The 23,399-nt window shown below is 44.0% G+C and overlaps 1 long non-coding RNA gene across 1 annotated transcript in view; it reads left to right on the top strand.

Moving 5' to 3' along the window:
* Positions 1-23,399, top strand: part of LOC117367167 — a 125,876-nt gene that overhangs the window by 96,605 nt on the left and 5,872 nt on the right. The window contains exon 2 of the long non-coding RNA XR_004540706.1: positions 15,428-15,493. This is a non-coding gene — a long non-coding RNA (uncharacterized LOC117367167). The remainder of the gene's footprint in view (positions 1-15,427; positions 15,494-23,399) is intronic.

Below are 23,399 nucleotides of genomic sequence, written 5' to 3'. Positions count from 1 at the left end.
GTATATTTGCAAAATTAATGTGCTTTTATTGATTTATTATATGTATACATGTTTGTGTATGGCACTATTGACATTTGGAAAATTAATAAAGAATTATTTTTTAAAAAAGAAAAAATTCAGTTGAGCTACATTACCCTTAGAATTTTTTTTTTTTTTTGGGGGGGTAGGGGGGGGCGGAGGCAGGAAACCTAAATTTATATCATTACCATTATCCTCACATCTTAGGATAAATGGCAGAGAGATCTATGACCTAAAGATGAGGAAATTTTTGGATTCATTTATGGGAATCTTTGTTGATTATAAAAATGTCCCACTATTATATGAAGAATGTGTTTACCTTGTTGCTACGTCAACATCTGTAACTCGTTCTGGGCTCTTTTGTGAGGATAGGCTAAACAATCAAATAAATAAAAAAATGTTCAATCGCCACTACTTTGTTATCTATTTCGGTATGACTTTTCCCTATGAGGGAAGGATAAAAAGGCTAGTGACAGAGGTCTATAAAATAATGAGTGGAATGGAAAGGGTAGATGTGACTTACATGTTTACTCTTTCTAAAAATACTAAGACTGGGGGGACACGCGATGAAGCTACTAAGTAGTAGATTTAAAACAAACCAGAGAAAATATTTCTTCACACAACGTGTAATTAAACTCTGGAATTCATTGCTGGAGAATGTAGTGAAATCCAATTAGCATAGCAGTGTTTAAAAAAGGCTTGGATAATTTGTTATCTATTTCGGTATGACTTTTCAGGGCTTTACTTTAAATCTTTTTTTATTAACAAGAAAGAAAACACAAAGAACGGCAACAGGACAAGTAATGTTTTGTTATATAAAAAAAGGGGGCAACCCGCCATTGAGGACTGGACTCTTATGTCCTCAATGGCTACAGAAGAAGCCCCCCCCCCATCCCGGAATGGTCCTCCCCCCCAATCCCAACCCCCAAGCCCTGCAAACCCCGCCTGCACCCTCCCCTCCCCAAACTTTTCAGGGCTTTAAATGCATGTGTAAAACCAGTTGGGCCAGAGTCCGCAACCAGTGCCGGTATCAGCTGGTGCCTCCAAAATTGGCCCAGGTCATGTGTCAATCACACACTGGCTTCGGTTGTGGCCTCAACCAATATAGGTGCCAGAAATGTAGGCCAGAGTTTTGAAGGTCTACATTTCCAGCACCTATGTTTGCTGTGAATTGCGGCTACAGAGGTACCTAAGAGCACTTAAAGTCATTTCCAGCATTAGCCATGCCTTCTTCAACCTTAGGCGCCTTTGGGCACCTTCGTAGCCACAATTATGGCTCGGGAGGTATCAGCAGGCAGCTAAATTATTTTGTTTTTGGGGCTTTTAAGGGAAGTTTGGTCACTTAGTAAGCTGGTCCCCCCTACACACACCCCTCGGAGCGCTTTAAATTTAACTTTTAATCTGGTGCGCTAACATCCTGCGTGCATTTGTCTGAGCTCCTTTGACCGTGCGTGATTGTCTGGCGCACTTTAGTCCAATTGCCAAATTATACTACTTCTCAACGATAGCCTCAGAAGCTTAACTGCAGTGTTCTGTATACGCGCCTTTAGTGGAGAAGCAAATGATAGAAAAGCAATAATGGATGTTTAAATATTCAAGACTTTTTCCTCTGTCACACACACATCCATACATTTTAAATTTAAAAGCCAGTGTTAGTAGTTCAGATATCAACATTGTATGCTCATGGTAAAGGGCCCCCAAAAAAATCCTGCACTGCTGATTTTAGGTCACCAGCACATCCTGCAGCTGGTATGAAGCAATAATTAGTGAAATTAATTGGCCTTAGGAAGCTAGATCACATGACCTGTACCTTACTACATTCGCTGGTTGCTATGGAAGCCAGAGAGGAACTCTCAAGCTGTTAGGGCTTCTGGCTGACTTTTAGAATAAAAAGCTATGGGGTGTAGATAATTTGAATCTAGCCTAAAATGAGAGAAAGAGAGAGAGACGTGTGTGTGTGCGCGCTCGGGCCCGTGCACGCACACATGCAGAGAAAGGGGACTTCAAGGAATATGGAAAACTGCAACAAATAGAAACTGAAATGATTTATTGAAAGGTTCAAGGGTTCATTTAATGCAAATAGATCCCCTGAGTCTCCCTGTTAGGCAAAGAAAAGAAAAGGTTATTTCAAACCTTGCCGTGTAATTACAGTTGTTTTCAGTTGACAATGAAGGAGGACTGAAAGAAAAACTATATTTTTCAGTTAATTAAACTGCAATTCAGGGCTCCTTTTACTAAGGTGCGCTAGTGGTTTTAGCGCGTGCTTAGCGCGATAAACGCTAACGCCTCCATAGAGGCCCTTTATGTGGTGTCGCTTATGTGATTAAGTGCTGAATATTATACTTAACCACATAAAAGAGAGCCAGACGGATAAACTTGTATAGTCAATGCCGATGCCCAGCATTGAATATCTTGGAATAATGCTGGAGGCAGCTAAAAAGACGCACTCAGCACTATCGGCTGAATATCAACTGCTATGATTTCCTGCAATATAAGGAAGAAAAAAAAAAATGCTGCTGTGTTATATCAAATTCCAAATAGCAATACTTTATTCTTTATTATATAGGCCCAGTGGCGTACCTAGGGTATGTGGCACCCGGGGCCCATCATTTTTTGATACCCCCCCCCATGTAAATTTTTTTTTTTTTTTTTTTTGCAATAACCATGAAATGGAATAAATGGTCAGAATAGAAACAGGCAGTGAAAATTTTCTTTTATTGAACCTCATATATGTAACCATTATTCCAAACATAACATAACATAAATTATGTCTAAATTGTCATGACATTAGAAGTACATATGGAGTAGTTGCAGGTGATGCTTGGGACAGTTCTGATTGTGTTAGTTCGGTTTTATGTGTTTTTTGAATAGAAGGGTTTTTATTTATTTTTTGAAAGTTTTGTAGTCTGCGGTCGAAGTCAATAGGTTATAGAGTTGGAGGTCGAGAGTTGCAGCTCGAATGGCTAGGAGGTTGTTGAACAGTTTTTGGTTGGAGGGTGTGTGAATGGTGCATGAGTTCTCCTATGTCTAGTTGAGGTGGATTTAATTAGTTGATTGTTCCAATAGGCTGGGCTGTCTCCGTTTATTGCTTTAAATAGTAGGCAGGAAAATTGGAAGTGTATTCTCGCTTGTATTGGGAGCCAATGTGAGTTGTGGTATACCTCTGTGATGTGGTCGAATTTCTTCAGTGAGTAGACCAGTATTGTTTGTAGTTGTTTTATCATGGTTGTGGAATCTTGACTGTTTTTCTTCCATTTTCTTTCTAGTTGTCTGCATTGTCTTTTCAGTAGGAGTAGTTCATTGTCGAACCATTTGTCAGATTTTCTATGGATTCTGGTTTTGGTTTGTACAAAAAAAGGGAAAATGTAATAGGATTAATACTTTTTAATCCATGTATTTTTTGAAAAATACAGGGAAAACCCATACATTCATATTGGTCTTTCACAGTAATGAATATTACAGTTTCTGTTTTCGAGTCTTAGCTTCAGCAAATTTGTCAATGATTTCATCAAAATTGATCTTCTTTGCATATTCATATTCAATGGACAGTATAGCTAGATTCGTCAATCTATCATTGCTCATAGTTGATCGAAGAACACTTTTTATTAATTTTAATTTTGAAAAGTTTCTTTCATATGAAGCAACAGATACACAAATAGTTAGGAAAAGTCTTAAACATAAGGATAAGTTTGGCACAGATTCATAAAAATCCCATTTCACAATAAATTCTAGAAATTGCAAAACTGTCCATGCCTTTGTTTCTTTGGGATTCATTCCAGCAGCTTTTAAATGTCTCCGTAGTCGAAAAATTTCCAGTATGATATCTTCACCAGAAAATTCATCATAAATTTCAGTTATATTTGGTAAAATCTTGCGAATGTTTTCTTCTTCTGCAAAAATTAGAGAGAATGGCTGAATGATAGCAAACATTGACATTATTTGATCCATTGCTTTAGAACGAGTCTCCAGTTCTTGGTGAAAACGATCAAGACATTCAAACATAGCCCTTGTGGTTTCTTCTGTCAAAGTAAGACCAGCATCTTTTGTTGTTTCTCCAGGCATTCTTCTTCGAAACTTGATTCTTTTTTCTATGCCAATGTCCATGTCCTTACATTTTGTCAGTGCTTATAGTTGACGATTCACTGTCTTCTTTCAGTTCAGGGTCATCTGAATCTTGCGTTTCTACTACAGGTATTTCGGATGTGCCAGCTTGCACTTCTTCAGAATCTTCTTCATTACCTTTATGCGATGCTGAAAGCATTACATATTTCAACATAGATCCAGATATTGATTCAATCGCCTCCCCTTTTGCTTTCTTAATTTTTCTTTGTTGAGCTCCACTAGGTCGATGTCGTTTCATGTTAATACAGAGTCTGTACGTCAGTTGCTGGCTTCACAATAATCCAAATGACTGTGACTGCAAGTTCCTGCAGTGGTGTTCAGCAGCACTGTCAAAGAAAGGGGGGAAAATCCATAATGTATGTTAAGAAGAAATCACTTAATTGACAGAGTTGGTTAACATAGTGTATGAGAAGAGATGAAGCAGTGGTGGAGAGTACAAGGATCAAATAGCCTGAACATCGCTAAATGAATTGGTAAAGGCTGAACAGGAATGGGGAGGGGCGGGGTGTGATTAAGTACAACAATAAATTTCACAACAACAATAAATTTCACAAAGTACTTAAAAAAAAAAATCACATTTTTCCACTAAAGCAGTTCTGGAGACATTTGCTTGAACAGTCTTTTTTCCCAGTCCATAAGCAAGCAATATGAAAAAGATTTCCTTAATTATCTACTCAAAAATTTTTGCTATTTACTTTCATTGTACCTAGACTATTATTCAGTAGAAAAAATTTAGTTTGTTCAATCAAGCAGAACATTCACTCATAGAAGTCCAATGTCCACACAGGATTTGATTGAACAAACCAAATTTTTCTACTGAATAATAGTTTAGGTATACTGAATAGCAAAAATGTTAAAGCCACACAGAAAAGCAGTAAAAGTCAATAGGTTCTCCAAGTGGGAACAACCTGATGTCTCAGCACTTGAGGAAAAGACCACGTAATAATTTTATAAGATAAATCATATAAATGATTATACTGAAGCAGGGTGTCCTCAGCGTGAGAGGTAAGCGAGAGGAGAGAATTCTCCAGCGCTTTACACAATAAGGCACAGGTTAATCACCCTCTGCCTGCAGTGCACACCATCATAGGACACCTCAGGTGTGCTCAAATTAATCAATGTGATAAATTAAACAGTGATAAACAATTGGTCAATCACACGAGTGCAAGATCAAACAGGTTTGTTCCCACTCAGAGAACCTATTGACTTACTGCTTTTCTGTGTGAGTAGATAATTAAGCAAATTTCTGATAGCCTACAGAACTGATTCTCACCTTCCATCCCCAGCCCCCAAGACTTACCAGACCCCCCCTGCCGATGTATTTACTTACTGCCTGAACTGGATATTAAATTGTGGGGAAGAGAGGAGAAATGCGGGGAAAGAGCCAGCCAAAACTAGTATTTGTTGCTGCTGAGTGCACCAATCCAGGGCAAGCAGACGCTTCCCCCATGTCTTAATAACAGACAATGGACTTTTCCTCCAGGAATTTGTCCAAACCTTTCTTAAAACCAGCTACACTATCTACTTTTAACATAACTTCTGGCCACTTCATTTTTAAGCTTAGATCTTTCCTTCCAAACAGAGACCTTGCTAGATGTCAAATACAGCACAAGGTAACTTCACACGGACTTAACTGTGCAGGAAATGAATCTCCTCATACACCCACCATATAGTGCAAAAATGTGCAAAGGTCTGTTTTTTTCTTTCGATCACTACATAGCCTAATGCCACACAAGCAGCGCTGTTACAAACATATTCTGAAGGTCAATGCTAAGGTTGACAAAGTTTCCTTCCTTGGACCAGAAGGAGATACTGACAAACCACTGGAAGAGATTCTAAAACAACTACCCAGAAATAACACCCAAAGACCCACTCAGTGTGTGAACCAGTTGAGTGGAGTGGACTAACTGGGGGTGGAAATGGGCCCAGAGTTTGATCAGCAGAATTTCCCAGACTACCTCTTCCTCTCAACACACTGACATGCTACCACCACCATCAACACTAGGAACACCTCACCGAGTATGCCAGCAATGCTTATAAACTTTATAAAACACATTATTATATTTTCTTATAAAGCATATATTTTAACTGAACTCAGCCTTGCCATTCACAAAATTAGAAAAGTTCCCATTTCAAGCTGTCTCATGTACACTTTTCAAATCTAACATATTGTAATCACAAAACAGAAAATAAAATTATTTTTTCTACCTTTTGTTCTCTGGTCAATATTCAAATCTTGTTGGTACTAGGCTCTTGTTGTCTTGCTTGCCAGGGTCTCCTTTCTCCGTGCTAACCATCCGTCTGCCATCTCTGTCCTCCCCTTCCGTTTCCCTTCCCTCTCCCGGAGATCTGGCATCTTTCCTTTTTTTTGTCTCCATCCACAGATTCACCTTTTCTCAACTCCCCACCACCCCAGGAACCACCATCTCTCCCTTTCTGTTCCCAACTATCCTCCTATCCAGTATCTCTATCCCCCCTCCACACCATCCCCAAGTTCTCTCCCTTTCTGTTCTTTCCCTCCCTAAATCCCATTATGCACCATCTCTCTCCCACTCCTGTTTTTAGACCCATTATTTCTAACCCCCAAAGTCTGGCATATGCACATATCTTTGAACCCACCCTTCCCTCTCTCCCTCTGTGTACTTTTACACCAGGACCCCCCCCCCCCCGAAGGTCTGTCCCCCCTCCGAAGGGCTACACCCCACCCCTGAAGGCCTGCACCCCCCCCGAAGGACTTTACCTCCCACCCGAAGGTCTGTCCCCCTCTGAAGGCCTAAACCCCACCCCTGAAGGCCTGCACCCTCCCCGAAGGATTATACCCCCCACCCGAAGGTTTGTCCCCCCCTGAAGGCCTGCACCCATCCCGAAGGCCTGCACCCACCACAAAGGCCTGCACCCACCCCGAAGGCCTGCACCCCCCCGAAGGCCTGCACCCCCCTGAAGGCCTGCATCCCCCTAAAGGCCTGCACCCCCCTGGAGGCCTGCACCCCCCCGAAGGTCTGTACCTCCTGAAGGCCTGCACCCCCCTGAAGGCCTGCACCCCCCCTGAAGGTCTGCACCCCCCCTGGAAGGCCTGCACCCCCCCGAAGGTCTGTACCTCCTGAAGGCCTGCACCCACCTGAAGGCCTGCACCCCCCCGAAGGCCTGCACCCCCCCACCCGAAGATCTGTCCCCCCCTGAAAGCCTACACCCCCCCCCAAAGGTCTTTACCTCCCCCCCAAAGGTCTGTCCCCCCCCTTAAGGCCTACACCTCCCTCTTAAGGCCTACACCCCACCCCTTAAGGCCTACACCCCCCATCTAGTACTGTCTAATGCAATTAGGTACGGGTCAGGAGGCCAGAGGGGAAGCAGGACATTGCAGCAATTCCCAACTGACCCTCCCCCCTCGCCCTCTAAAGCAGGAGCCGGCTAGCAAGAGGAAGTTGCTTATCCTGCTTTAGGGGGGGAGGGTCAGTTGATGATTCGGGAGGCCGATTTTGGGGTTTTTAAAAAATTGATTCGGGCAGAAAAAAAAATAACAATAAAACCACCGCCAAGCAGCCCAGCGATACTCACCCTCAGTTCCTGCCTTAATTGAAGTGTCCCACGCGGCTCGGGCTCCCTTTCTTGCTTCCACCCAGCCGGAAACCGGAAGTTGCTGACCAAGCTCCGACGGCGACGGGATGTGTGGCCGTGGGGGAATGGAAGTTAAAGAGAGGGCTCAGGCAGGATCACTTCGGGGACTCGCGGAAGCCTTGGAGTCGGGCCATAGCAGGGAAGTTCCCGGGCCATGACTCCAAGGCTCGAGCACCCCTAATGAGCTGGTACCCGGGGCGGCCCGCCCCCCCCGCCCCCCCCCTAGGTACGCCACTGTATAGGCCTCATACCCACCACTCCACAGCCTAGCAGGAAGAATTAAATGGCTCTTCATCATTGGCCTCAAACTACTTTTCTCATAGTCTAATCTAATCTAATAAAACCCTAGACGCGCATGCGCACTCTTTCCTGCCTGTTCCGTGATCTCTGATCCATGATCAGTAGGCCTGTGGCGGCAGGAGTGCGCATGCGCTAGTCCCCAGCCTTACAGCACCTACCTACACTCACCAGCAGGACTGGCCGCCAGCGCTGGACTCTCTGCTCTCCACAAGATCGCAGTGTCAGTTCCTCTCATGAGCCGCAACAGCGTCGGAGAAGGCTTCTGATGCTGGCGGGGATCAAGAGGAGCCGCCGTGACACCTTTAAACTTAAAAAAAAATTCACCAAGAGCAGGCCAGATTGCGGAGTGGGCAGGGAAGCGCCGACAAAAAAGACTCCAGCCGCGAACTGCTTAATGGGACCAGGCAGGCAGTCAGGCAGCCACACAAGGGAGGGCAACAGAATGCAAAAAAGGTAACGTGCAGGGAGAAGCTAGGCCTGCCTGCGAGGAACGCAATAAAGGAAGGGGGGCCCTTGGAGCAGGCTAGACCGTGGGAAGGGAAGGGGGAGGGGCCAAAAGGAGCAGGCCACATCGTGGTAAGAGTAGGGAAGGGGGGTGGGGGAAAATGCTGCTACTGCTGCACAGGGACCTGGAGGGGAAAGGAAATACTGCTGCTGCTGCTGCTGCACAGGGAAGTGGGGGTGGGAGGGAAATGCTGTTGCTGCTGCACAGGGAAATGCAGGGAAAAAATGACAGACAGACAGCAGGAGGGAGGGAGACAGAAAGAAAGGAAGAAAGACACAGGGGCAGGGAGAGGGACAGAAAGACAGAGAAAAGGGGCCAGGGAGAGAGAGAGACAGTGGGAGGGAGAGAGACAGAAAGAAAGAAAGAGAGACACATATATTCTAGCACCCATTAATGTAACGGGCTTAAAGACTAGTCATTTAATAATTTTGTAATTTCTGGTAAATTCAATAAATAATATAATAAATATTTAATAAATTTATCTTGACTTAGCTTAATATGTGTGACCCGGGAGGGAATGACCCGACATGTTTCGCACTGTTGTGCTTTATCAAGGGTTCCCCTCGGCCGCTACTGTCATCCGACTCCTAGAATATTTAAAGAGCGGTTTTATAATGAAGGGGGTGAGGTGTTAGCCTGGAAGCTCCATTTCAGAAGACTTCAATCCTCAAGGTTTATTTTTTTTAGTTCAATCTTATTAAATTTTAACATCTTTACAGAATAATGCAATTCACAAATAGATCATAGCATATGTATACATGCTTATAATCCCAAATGGCACCAGCTATACAGAGCTCAGCTGCATATTGAATTCCTCATTTGTAAATGACAGGCAGAGTTTATAGTTTAATTTATAGTGTATTATTATTTGTATTCTAAATTATGGTTCATAGATGAAAGCACGCAGGACAATCGTGCGAGGATAAAAACACTAAGATAAATGCACGCAGGACATCAGCACGCCGGATTAAAAGGTAACTTTAAAGCACTCTGAACGATGGTATGGGGGGAACCCCCCCAATTTTACTTTGAAGTGTTGGAGAGGCCATTGGGAGGTTTGGGGGGGATAAGCCCCCCCCCTTACAGAGGAAAGTGTAATTATCCCAATGTTTTAGTGAAAAATTACAGTTTCCTCTGTAAGTGGGGTAGTTTCCCCCACCCCCACCCACAACGGCAGTAACAATACTTTTAAGTAACGTGTGGGGATTCCCCCCTACGCCCCCTCGGAGCACTTTAAAGTTACCTTTTAATCCGGCGCGCTGATATCCTGCGCACATTTGTCCATGCCCGATTATCCCGTGCATTTTAGTCCTGTCACCCAACAGTACATCTATAATATAAAAATACAAGATACTTATATAATCACATTACAAAGAAAAAATACTTCAACAGGATATCATTACAAAAACTGTAAGACCACGGACCGCATGCGTCCTCAAGAAGTTTTTTGTGCCTCTTGCGGCTGACCCAGAAGTGTTCCCTCTGACGTCACGATGTCAGAGGGAATGCTTCCAGATCAGCCGGTTAGAGAATCTCGTTGTTGCTGAACTGATGGCGGCAAGGGATCTCCCTGCCGTGACCAGTTTAGCGGCCGCAGCCCATTCCCCCCTCCCCCGCACGAAAACTACCGGCAGGAGGGATGCCCAGTCAAAGCTGGTCCCTTCATTGTGGGATGTGCTGGGAGTAGCCTAAGATTCCGATTGGCCAGATCCCTTAGGGGTGGCAGCTGGAATTGGGCACTCCTCCTGCCGCGGACATTCAGGGGGGGGGGCCAGCTTTGGGGGTATTCCCTCCTGCTGGTAGTCTTCACGGAGGGGGGGGACGGGTCCCTGCCACGGCCACTAAACTGATTGCTGCAGGGAGGTTCCCTTGACGATCAGTTCAGCGGCAATGTTTACTTTAAAACACCTGAAATGTAGGCCAGCAAAATACTGGCCTACATTTCAGGCGCCTTGCTCTAGCCTAGGGAGGAATCTAGGGCCCCCTAAGTCCACTTTTGGGTGAAACCATGTTCACGCCTAACCTTAGGCAATGTTAGGTGGCCCTATGCACCTCACTAGGTTCTCGGAGGCGCCTACAATGTAGGTGGCCTGTCTCAGGAGGGTTTTTTTTTAAAAAAAAACATGTGTCCCAATTGGCTTTTAGGCAGCAATAGGCTGCCTAAAATTGGGACGCCGTTTATAGAATTTGCTCCTTACTTCCTACATCCTCCTCCCCCCCTTTTACAAAACCGCAATAGCAGTTTTTAGCACAGGCTGGCATGCTGAATGCTCTTCGTTGCTCAAAGAGTTCATATGAGCATCGGGAGCAGCACTCCAGCCTTTCCTAAAAACCACTACTGCAGTTTTGTACAGGGGGGGGGAGGGGTGTTTCTGTTCTTCAGGAATGATTCAAACCACTGCAATAATGTATTTCAAAGTCTACATTTGACAAGTCAAAATATCATGATTCAATATATTAAAAGCTGCAGCAATATTAAGTGATTTCAAATCTCTCAAGAGCCTCTTGTTTTGTGACCTTACATTACATCAAGAGGAGGAACTGTTTCGCTTTTAAAAAGTTGTCTTTTGTAAAGATTATCATATGTTGTGCCATTCACCTTGGTCTCTCAAGGGTATGGACTGATATGCATGAGTAGGAAAGGTTATGCACAAATCTCACACTTTTGCTTCAAGAATCACGAGTTCTGGGACATTTTTCTACAGAATTTAGTAAATGTTTGCTTGGGATGCTATATTCTGAACCTCACCATGGTGCTTACCAAACTTTAAATTTTTCCGTACATTACATGCTCTTGTGAACATTGTCAGCACTTGTATCGCAAAGTCTGACCTCTGTCAACATCGGAAAAAGTGATTCATGGCTTTCATTTCTGGAAATAAACATTCGTGGAGCATGCTTTTTAGAAAGATAAATCTGTCAGTTTTAATATTTTTGCCCCTTGGGCTGCTTCAGTTGTAAAAAGAAAATGCCATTTAGAAAACTGCAAATGTTAAAGTGACATAATTTAGGGGATTTTGCAAAATTAAGTTCTGCAGGTGCAACCAGAGGATTACGCGGTGTCAGGTCAAAAGCGCGCCAGGACAAAGGCGTACGCAGACAATTGAGTGCAGCGCGGAGGTGCGGGCTGCAGAAAATTACACTTTTTACAGCTACGACGGAGGGGGGCGTGGGGGGGAACCCCCACTTTACTTAATAGAGATTGTGCCGCGTTGTGGGGGCGTTGTGGGGGTGTGGGGGGTTGTAACCCCCCACATTTTACTGAAAACTTCACTTTTTCCCTGTTTTTAGGGAAAAAGTTATGTTTACAGTAAATGTGGAGGGTTACAACCCCCCAAGCCCCCCACAACACCGTCGCGATCTCTATTAAGTAAACTGGGGTGGCTCCCCAACAAAACCCCCCGTCGGAGCCCCTAAAAACTGTAATTTTCTTCGGCGCGCGCCTCCGTCTTGCGCTCAGTTGTCGGCGCGCGCCTTTGTCTTTCGCGGGGTTGTCTATGAACCGGATTACGCTGCTCATTAGAACCTGAAGAAGGGTTAGCAAATATATTTGCCAGACTAATCCCCCCCCCAAATAAACAAACAAACCCTGAAATGTCAACTTATAAGATGATGGGGTGCTTGTCAAAATAAAAGAGGCATATATAAATACACGGGGGGCTCCTTTTATCAAGGTGTGCTAAGCGTTTTAGCGCACGCACCGGATTAATGCACGCTATAGCGTGCGCTAGCTGAAAATCTACCGCCTGCTCAAAAGGAGGGGGTAGAGGCTAGCGCGCACGGCAGTTTAGCGCACGCTATTCCGCACGTTAAGGCCCTAGCGTGCCTTCGTAAAAGGAGCCCTGAATATTATGATGATTAATAGTCATTAATGTTTTTGTTATAGGTGTGTTTCTTCACTGTTGTGAGAGAGCCTGTTGGAGAGGCTTTGTCTCTATGGGCTCCTTTTACTAAGCTGCGATAGCGGTTTTAGCGTGCGCTTAGCGCATGCAGAATTGTCACGAGCGCTAGACGCTAACGCCAGCACTGAGCTGGCGTTAGTTCTAGCTGCGTAGCATGGGTTTAGCACGCACTAAAATTCTGCACGCGCTAAAAACACTATCACAGCTTAGTAAGAGGAGCCCTATGTCTGATTAACCACTCTTAGACATCTGTGAGCATGTGCAACTGTGTATTTTTCACCAGAACCAGAGGGGAGAGTGGGAGACATACTGGGGGACTGTGGTAGTAATGCAGCAGGACATAAGTAGGGGAGCTTGTCTATTTCCTATCGCCAATGCATTCCCAGGCTTAGGGCTCTTTGGTCATGCTCTCTAGTTCCCTCGGTGCCCTATAGAAGATGTTGCCCTCCCACTCTGTCAAACGGATGTTATTTATGTGACATTATTAGAAAGGCAGCCGCTTTCCTCTGTCCTCTGGTTCCTGCGCCACATAGGAGCTTGCATAGTTTTCTCAGCTGCTCATCACACCGTTATTTCCAGTTGTTATCCATAAGGTTTTCCTGTATATGATACACTTTTGGACCCCTGAGGAAGGAGTGTTTCTGCGAACACTGACCGTGTTGGGTCCAGGTTCATCAACCTTTGTGATACAAACTGTTTCATGATTACGTTATGTTTGTTCATTAAAAATATTACATTAGTGATTCCTATTCCGCCATTACCTTGTGGTTCAAGATGGATATGCCATTTCTGCAGTTTTTTCTTTTGTTGTTCGATTCGATATATCACTGCAGTTCTGTTGGATTTTTTATTTTGTTTGCCTTTATAGAATTATCCACATAATGTCATCTTTATACTACTCTGCTTAATGAGATATTAAAAATTTGTTTTCAGGCACTCAATATTTATTTTACATTATGCTCTTTTTAATATTAAAGCTGTACTGAATAACGTATTTTACTATTAGACCCAATATGAATAATTAAAAATATTATTCAGCTGAATTAAAATACCAAAAACAAATAATGCACATTGAACTTTAACACCTCTACATCCCTTCAAGGTCACTAAGGTCTTCCCAGGGAGTATCTCTAACCACATCCTCTCTGGAATGCACTCCGCACTCCGCTCTGGAATGCACTCACTGAAAGACTTGGCTTAACACAAGACTATTTCTACTCAGGAAGCTGGTGAAAGCTTGGCTCTTCAACTAGGCCTTTTTAATGGAAGAAGTACAGGCAGTCACCGTTTTATGAACATCTGACCTACGTTGGACTCGTACTTATGAACAGGGGTTCTGTTCTGCCTTCAGTGTCCCAACACATCCTTCTCCGTCCTTCCTGAGTCCCAGCGTACCCCTATTCTTCCCTCCCGAGTTCCAATGAGACCCTCTCTCTCACTCCCTCCATTCTGTGCCCCAAGTACATGGCTCCCTCCGGTGGGTGTTTACCTTCTGGCTGGCACCCTCCTCCTTCCAGCCACAGTCGTTTCTCTGCACAAAACCATGGGCTCCTATGCACGTCCTGTGGATGAGCCGGAAGCCTTCCCTCTGACATGGGAGGTAACTCCATATGCAAATCATGCACTGAGGGATGAACACTCGAACACTTGGATGAAATGTTATGCACTTTAAGATATTATCTAATGAATGGGAATAAAGATTGTGAGCTTGAATGTGGGGATGTAAGATGAACAGAGCTGAATCAGAATAACAGAAGTGGATATCTACTCCCCACAAGTTCAGAAGAGAGAAGAACTGGTGGGGATGACAGAGCCAGCATACTGAAAGAGAGTCTAGAATTTATGAGTTTGCACTGCATAGTCATATCTGTGTATTATACTCATTTGGGAGGTAGTTCCTTAGATGTGAAACTCAGTCACTGGTTGATACAGAGTTCGTATGCTGTGTACCAGCAGAGGTGTATTACTAGGGGCACTTGAAGAAATGAATCAGCAGCCCTTGAGAGCAGAGAGCTCAAGGCAGAATACCAGAAGCTCATGGGAGCTGGGCTCAAGGCAGGCGGCCTTTGGGAGATGCTCAGGGCAGAAGAAAAGGGCCTGTGGAGGCACTATTGGTGTCTGAGGACCGAGAAGAGCAGAGGTAGTCCTCTAGTGAGAGCCCTGTTACTGGTTGTTGCCAAGCCCTGTTGAGGGCCAGTAATTGGGACCCCAGCAGGGAGCTACCCCAGAGGGAAGGGAAGGGAAGGGAGGGGAGGGGAGGGGAGGGAGGGAGGGAAGGCTACCAGAGTGCAGATCAGCACTAGTAGCCCAACGCAGATGCCAGGCAGCCAGGGTGCAGTCAGCAGCAGCATTCCAACAAAGGAAAAGGCTCCCTGGAGACTAGTGGTGGAAGTGGAATGCTCTTGGGAGGGCCAGGCCTTCAGAGCTAAGGAATAACCACCAAGAGGCTACCACAGAGGCAAGCTCACCTGCTGGGAAGGGCAGCACTCACCTACCCCTAAGAGCTTCTATGGATTGGGTGAGAACTTGGGAACTGGGCGAGGATCCATTGAAAAGGGAAGGAGGGATCTAGGTACACAGCTATGCCGACCTAGTGAATAAGCTAAGAAGCTTGGTAAGAGCTCACAACTACAGTGTTGGCAGTCAGAACTGAAAGGGGCTCAAAGGTTTAAAAATGTTGGATTTGAATTGAGAGTTAAAGGTTCAAGAGAATATAAACAAAGGGTTTGAATATCTGAAGAGTATAGAAACACTGTTGAAATATGTGCAACAAAAAGGTTTAAGTGTGGAAGTATTGGAATTGTTAAGAGCTATTCCTGATAATTTGGTTATTGATTAGGCCTAGGTACATAGTTCAAGTAAATTAGTTTAATTTATTAACCAACCTTGTTCATAGAGGGATTTTTGGAATTTTAGCCTGGGGGAGAAGAAGGTGAACTCACCCGATAACACTTCTTTTCCCCAGATGGAGGCACCGAGCATTAACCGAGTGAGGGACAGACGGAGACTACCTTTGGGGGACTCCAGTCAGGTCAGTTCCTGGATCCAGAGTCACCCTGAAGGGGGCGTTACAGATATATTGTGTCAACATTGTAATGTGATGTATATGGAGGAGCAGAACACCCTGATTGACTCAGATGCCTAAGGTCCTTCTGCTTGGGAGGGGCCTAAGGACTGATGTCTGAGCAAATCAGAACCTTAGGACCATCCCTGTGCATCAATTGGGATACAGAGAGAGGAGTCTAATGCCATGATTGGCTCAGATGCCTAAGGCCCTTCCTAATCAGGGCCTTAGGCTTCTCCCCGTGCATCAGATGGTGCAACGGAGAGGGCAAGGCCCGTCACTTTCAATGGGCGGGCCTGGAGCTGGAGGGACCGTGCTTCCCTTCAGCTGCCAACATCTATAAAAGGTGTGGTGGACACCTGGAATGCACTTCCAGAGGACGTAATAGGGCAGAGTACGATACTGGGGTTTAAGAAAGGATTGGACAATTTCCGGCTGGAAAAGGGGATAGAGGGGTATAGATAGAAGATTAATGCACAGGTCCTGAACCTGTTGGGCCGCCACGTGAGCGGACTGTTAGGCATGATGGACCTCAGGTCTAACCCAGCGGAGGCATTGCTTATGTTCTTATGTTTGGGGGGGGGAGGAGTTGGGGAGTGGGGTTCAGGGGATCATCTGGTGGTAGGAGGGAATGAGCATCTCTCCTGCCCCTTTTTTTGGGGGGAGGAAGGGGGATGGTTCAGTGGGAGCCTCCATTGGCAGAAGGGAGTGAGTATCCCTGCTGCCAATTTTCTTTTGTGGAGAGGAGGGGGGGGATTCCCGGTGCTACGTTCATCGTGGAGGGCCGTCATCGGTGGTGGGAGACTTTTTTCTTTTTTTTAATGGGACAGATATTTTGCCTGTGTAACGTGCAAAATATCTCTGCCATTGGAAAAAAAAGAAAAAAAAAAAAAAGAAAAACCCAGGCAGACCTGCCATTTTTTTCCAATCACTAAAACCCTGTTTTTTTTTTTTTTTTTTTGCATAGCCAAGCATTATTAGTGCATTAATCGCTTGGCTATTTACATGGGGTTCTAGTTACTGTAATTTGCATGACCGGATCGTAAAATGGTCAATTGAGGGGGAAAACACGCAGTAAGACGTTTTGTGAATCGAGTCGTTAAAAGCAATCATCGCCCAAGCTGCGAAAACAGATGTAGCGACGATCGCTGACTTTAGTGCATCTAGCAGTTGGTAGGCACCTACCACTTTGAGGTAGGCACCTAGTCCAAGGTGCTTAACATAGAGTGGGTGTGGGCTTGTTCTGCATTAAGGCGCCTGGTTTGGACTTAGGCTCATGCATTTAAGCCAAGAAAACCCTGGCATAAATAGGCTATGGCTAAAGTTAAGATACCTTTTGAAGCCTAAGGCCGCTTAGGCAGCACTAAGCATGATTCTATAAAGTGTGCCTCATTATTCTAGAATTGTGCTTAGTGCTGCACTAGCTGGCAGCAAAGTTTTAGGTGCCATATATAAAATTGGGTTCGGTACTAAGTGTAATGGCATTGGGGCTTCTAAATCTCGGTGCCAATTACATAATTTCTACCATTGTGCTTCTGATTCTATATCAATAATAATAAAACGCTAGAGCACGCATGCGCTCTTGAAAATTTGTGCGGTGTGGCGCCGTGAGGTGTGCTTCTGTAGCAACAATCTAACCTCACGGCGCATGCGGGGGCAGAAGGCACGCAACTGTGGAGCGTCATTTAGCGCGGTCGTCTTCGGCCGCATTTGGCGGTTTGTCGACCGGGAGGAGAGTGGCTGTGGTGGTTACAGAGTGGCAGCGCCGGCATTTTCTCTCCTGTTAGTGGAGAGTGTCGGTTCTGTGTGCAGCCGCTGTTACAAGGTAAAAAAAAACCAACAACAAAAAAACACCAAATGGCTCAGGGAAGTGATGGGGAAGAGGAAAAGGGGGCTTCTTTGGAGGGAGGGGTGTGTTGGGAGGCCGACAGAAAGAAGGGGACCAGAAGAGACAGAGAAATACAGGCAGGGGGCCAAGGACAGAGACAGGGGGCCAGGCAGAAAGAAAGACAGCCATCCATACAAGGAAAGAGAGAGAGACAGAATAAAGGCAGGGGTCAGGCAGAAAGACAGAGAGAAAGAAAAACAGGGGGCCAGGCAGAGAGACAATACCGGGAGCCAGGGGGAGAGGGAAAGGGAAAGGGGGTTGCTTTGTGGGGAGGGGTGTGCCTGGGGGAGACAGAAGGGGCCATGGAGAGGGAGAGGGAAAGGGGGCTGCTTTTGGGGGGAGGCGTGCTGGGGCCAGATTTGCTCTGGGAGGAGACAGAAGGGGCCATGGAGAGAGAGGGATAGGGAAAGGGGGCTACTTTGGGGGGAGGTGTGCTGGGGACAGACAGTTTTGCTCTGGGGGGGAAGACAGAAGGGGCCATGGAGAGACAGGGAGAGGGAAAGGGGGCTGTTTTGGGGGGAAGGGGTGTGCTGGGGGAGACAGAAGGGGCCATGGAGAGATAGGGAGAGGTGTGCTGGGGACAGACAGCTTTGCTCGGGGGGGGGGAAGACAGAAGAGGGCCATGGAGAGACAGTTAGGGAGAGGGAAAGGGGGCTGCTTTGGGGCGGAGGTGTGTCCTGGGGGCAGACAGCTGTGCTCGGGGGAGGGGGGGGGAGACAGAAGGATACAGACAGCGGCCAAGGAGAGAGAGATAAAGAAACACAGACAGACAGACAAATCTATTCTAGCACCCGTTAATGTAACGGGCTTAAAGACTAGTGTTAATATAAAATACTTGAGGCAAACAGAGGCTGAGACCGAGAGACCATTCTTTATACACCCTGCATTTTTTTTTCATATTTTCTTAAGCCTTGTAAATTGATTAAAATAATGAAAAGTGGCTGTTTGGAAAAGTGTCTGACAAGCCCATTTATGAATCTCAAAATATATTTTGTGGTAACAGCTACCAATGTGGTTTGCAACCGAAATGCACTGGAAAATCTGATTTGATTTACATTTCTAAAAAAGGCTGGCAAATGACATTTATCAAAACATAAAGAGCCCACTTAGATGTACTTAGATGTACAGCCTTTGTAGAGTTAGAGTTCTGTTTAGATCTGTGTCCTACTTAGGACTCGCATGATTTCCTTTTCCTAATTTCTCTTTACAATACATCATAGACTATTAAGCAAGTAGGATAAAATCATGCTATAAACTTCATTCAAATACATACACACAGTGGCATAGTAAGGAGGAGGTGGACCACCCCGGGCGCTGTCTTGTTAGGGGCACTGGAACCTCTCCTCCTCTCTGCCCCCCCCCCCAATTACTTCCCACACCTCATCTGCCACACGTGCACTCTCACTTCCCCCCTACCTTTAGCTCATAGCCTCCATGAGTAGAGCTCCAACTTGCTGCTCGCAGTGGCCTTGTTCTCCCTCTTACATCACTTCCTGGTCTTGCAACCAGGAAGTGACATCAGAGGGAGAGTCGAGGTTGGCGCGGGCAGCAAGTTGGAGATGCTGGTCACACTGAGGAAGTTAAAGAGATATGGGGGAAGGGAAGAGACATGTGTGTGTGGCGTGGGTAGGGAAGGATCAGGGGGCAGAAAAGAAGGAGGCACCATTACCCTGGGTGCCACTGCATACATATCTAGAGTTATCAGACGTTCGGATATCCCCGGACATGTCCTCCTTTTGAGGACTTATCCAGGGGTACGGACGGCTTTTCAAAACCTCCTTAGATCACGTCGGCCAATGTTACTGCCTTATGATTTTTGCACAATGGTACAATCGTTAATATTAGGCAGATTGGACTACTGTAATGCCCTGTATTTAGGGGTGATAAAAGCTAAAAGTAAGGCATTCATTCAATTTAATTCATACTCTTTAAATTTCCCTTTCCATTCTAAAAAAAATTCTCCTCTTCCTCCATCTCATACCATTTTTTCTCCAACCTTCTATATGCTCTCCTAGAAACTCATCAAACAAAAGAGAGATCTTTTTCCTCCCAATTTTCATCTCTTTAATTGATGCAATCCTATCTAAAGCAGTTACAACTGAGTTATTCCAATCATCTATTATAGTACTAACACTAATACTTCCTGTCATCTCTGCTAAACTCTCCATTACATTTTGCCAAAATTGTTCTCTATCAATTTTCCCACAGCCCATTTTATTTTCAAAAATGATTATTATTTTTCAACAATTTAGGAACTTTTAGAAAGTCTAATAAATAATTATCTGACCATGCCATTTGCTCCCAACAGACATGGTCTGCCAATGGACTCCTCTCTTCATTAGACATATATCCCACAAAATCTAAAGCATGACCCTAAGTATGGGTAACAGGAATAGGTCCCATTCTAAAATTTAAAGACTCTAAGAACTGCATAAAATGTAATGAGCTCATTTCATCCATTTTATCTAAATGCAAATTTAAATCTCCCAATAAAATCAAATTAGTAAAAATTTTAGAATAATATGTTATTATATCATATACTTTCTGATAAACAGTTGACTAAGCACCTGGTGACCTATAGATCAGAATTAGACCCAAATTATTGGAGAAGTTTATATTGCCAAGTTGACAAATCATTATTTCTAATTGTGATTGCATTATTGTCTCTAGTAATGTAACTGAATAAAATTCTTTAAAGATTAAAGCCAAATCTTCACGTCTGATATCTTGATTCAGACTATGAATCATTATGTAATCCAAAAGACAGATTTCTAGCACTTTTGGGAAGTTTTGATCTCTAATCCATGTCTCAACTATAAATGTAAAGCCTATTTGAGAATCTGCAATTAAATCTTGAACTAATAATGCCTTATTGAAAACTGACTGTGAATTGAAATAATAACACTGTATAGGTACCGTATATATTGAATATAAACCAAGATTTTGGGGCCCAAAAATGGGGACTTGGTTTAAATTCGAGTCTACACTTAAGTACTTCTCTAACTACTGTAGTTAAAAAAATATATATATCTCAAAATTTAAACCTACCGGGGGTCTTGCTGTGGGGAATAGAGTCACAGGGCAGGGGAGGCCTGACATGCAGGCAGGCAGCTGATTTCTCTCAGCAGTGGAAGAATCTGTAGCGGCTGCTGCAGCTGTGGTGGTCCTCCATGTTGTTTGCTGGCCATCGGGAGGTGGGGATATTGAGGAGTCAGTGGCAAATCTGGATTGTGAGTAGCTGTGCCTTTGGTCCTAGTCCCACTAAACTGTCTGGCAATAATGAAGCCAGATGCCATGGGGGCCTTCCTTTTTACCAAATCACAATAGGTTCTGCTGGTCTCGATCCCACCCCCCTCTGAAGTTACTTCCTGATTTTGAAGGGCAAGATTGAGACCAACAGAACCTATAGCAATTTGGCATTTGGCTTCATTATTGCTAGACAGTTTAGTGGAATTGGGACCAAAGGCAGGGTTGCTCGCAATCCGGATGCACCATTGACTCCTCACTCTCCCTTCCTCCCGGTGGCTGACAAACACCATGGTCCATGGAGGACCACTGTGGCCACCGCTGGGAGGAATCAGCTGCCTGCCTGCCTGCCTGCATGTCGGTCCTGCCCCTGACCTGTTACTCCATTTCTCAGATCCCCAGGTAGGTAGTGTTGGAAGAAGCAAATGATTAAAGGTGATGGGGAGAGATTTTAGATGGAGGTGGGGGATAGAGAGAAGAATGAAGTGTTGGAGAAAAGAGGGGAGAGGATATGCTGGATAGAAGGGGCAAGACTGTAGATACTGGTTCTAAAAATGAAAATAAAGGTGGAAAGAGAGAAAGAGAATATGCTGGCAGGGGGAAGAGAGAGGAAAGAGTTGGCAAAAAAACAACAACTGCAGAATAATAGGATGAGGGAGATGGAAAGCTGTAAACAGAAGCAGAGAGAGATGCAGAAAAATGAATGGAGGAATACTGAAAGGAAAAGGTTAAAGTCAGAGATGGATGTAAGAGCATAAGTGAAGACAGGAAGGAGAGAAGAGGCAGATAGACTGCAGACCCTGGAGAAAAAAAATTAAGATAACACAGAAGAAAGCAAAAACTGGGATAAACATGAATAAAATGTCCAAACAATAAAGGTAGAAAGAAAATTTTATTTTTAATTTTATGAACAGACAACGCAGTTTCACTGTAAATTTTATATTTTTTTATATTATCTTTTTATATTCCAAAGTGTAGAGTGCTGTTTCTCTTTCTCTGGTGTTGAATTGCATATCGTACCAATCTTGAGGTTTAAGCTTGATTTTTGTCTACATTTATTTAATTTTGTGGTTGCTTATCGTTGCATTTTCCTATGTAGGTGCCTTGTGATATATGCATCACAGATATTTGTATTATGTTTAGTGACTTATGAGAGAGCTGATGGAGAGGGAGGGTGAACAGTTTTTATAAATTGGCTCACCATGATAACTCAAATTTCTAATCTCGGTTTATATACTAGTCAAACTTTTTTTCCCTTTTTGGAGGGAAAAAAGATACCTCGATTTATATTTGGATCGATTTATATTCAAGTATATACAGTATATAATCCTCTACTTTTAACTGTTCCTATCTCTGGCACAATTGCAAATAAATTCTCTACTTTACTATTTCTAGTATTCCTATCTTTAACTTTCCATTCCATTATCATACATTGTACAGTTGTAGATTTCAATTGACAGTCTATCAAATTGGTCATATTTCTCCTCTAGCAAAGGTCTACATTTTACATATTTCTTATTTGTTATCAACACAGGTATAGTTGAAATTACCTGTGTCTCTCCCAAGGAATTCCCTTCCCCAAAACCTACTAATAAAAAACATATAGACCAAAAAGCCACCTCATTTTCAAACCTTACTTAACCTACCAATAACAAACCAAACCTCACTTAAAAACCAGTATCTAACAATCAACCCTGATTACCTAGGCAACAGACATATTTGTTTCCTAGGCCACTCCCTGCATTATTTATTTAGTTTTCTAGCCCGTTGTCCCCAAAGAGCCCAGAATGGGTTACAGGTTAGAAAGGGAACATATCACCTTAAAGGAGGATTGAGAGGAGCTCTAGTTTCCATAAAGCCATTGAAATCTGCCTCCAACCACTAGGGGTGCTGCTTTCCACTGGCAGGCACTAAGAACAGTGTGGTTACTGAGGAGGATGAACCAGAGGCAATGGAGACAGGACTAGATTTCTTGGAACCCCAAGAAGGGGAAGAAAGGAGGGTGCTAGAGAACTGGCAGAGTATATAGCCTAAGCTGTTAGATTTATCTTAATCAAATCCAGGTGATCTTTTTCTTTTCCACAGCATTGTGGCAGAGGATAATAAAATTATTCTGAACTGGAAGCTATCCTGAGGGTAGGGCTATGACAGACTGAGCTAGCCAACTGTAGAACTGGTAGTTTAAAGCTGGTCAGTATGAAGAACTGGGAGGGGAAAGGGAACTAAATGGGCCATTCAAAGACTATTGAATTATAGTATATGGTCCATTCATGAGAGTTAGGAAGTTGATATACTATTGAACTAAGAGAATTAAAGATTTTTGGGAATACATTGGGTATGATTTGTTTGGGATAGAAATATAAAAGAGAAACCACTGGAGGACGTATGGGAGCTCATCTACATAATTAATTGCATCTTTATGTGGGGATTGTTTTACTCTGAATCTATTTCCTTTTTGAACTAGAAGCAAGGATATACTCCTAAGAAGACTTGTTCGAGTCCTTCCCTGGTGTATTTTGTGACAAGACTGATTCATTATTTGGACATTTCAATCTGAGTGTGCTAGTAAGAACAAAAATGGATCACTGCTAATCTAGAGTTCCCTTAATAGGAAGGACACTTCTGAATGCAAATTTTTTTCCTGGTCATCTTGAGAACAGCTTGTCTAGACACCATACAGTTAGCACATGTTAGTGATGCTAGCTGTAGCTTTAGAAACTGCATTATACTCCAGTTTAA

Source organism: Geotrypetes seraphini, chromosome 9 (assembly GCF_902459505.1).
Source record: "Geotrypetes seraphini chromosome 9, aGeoSer1.1, whole genome shotgun sequence".
In the NCBI taxonomy this organism is placed as follows: Eukaryota; Metazoa; Chordata; class Amphibia; order Gymnophiona; family Dermophiidae; genus Geotrypetes; species Geotrypetes seraphini.
This window is presented reverse-complemented; position numbering and strand designations above follow the sequence as displayed.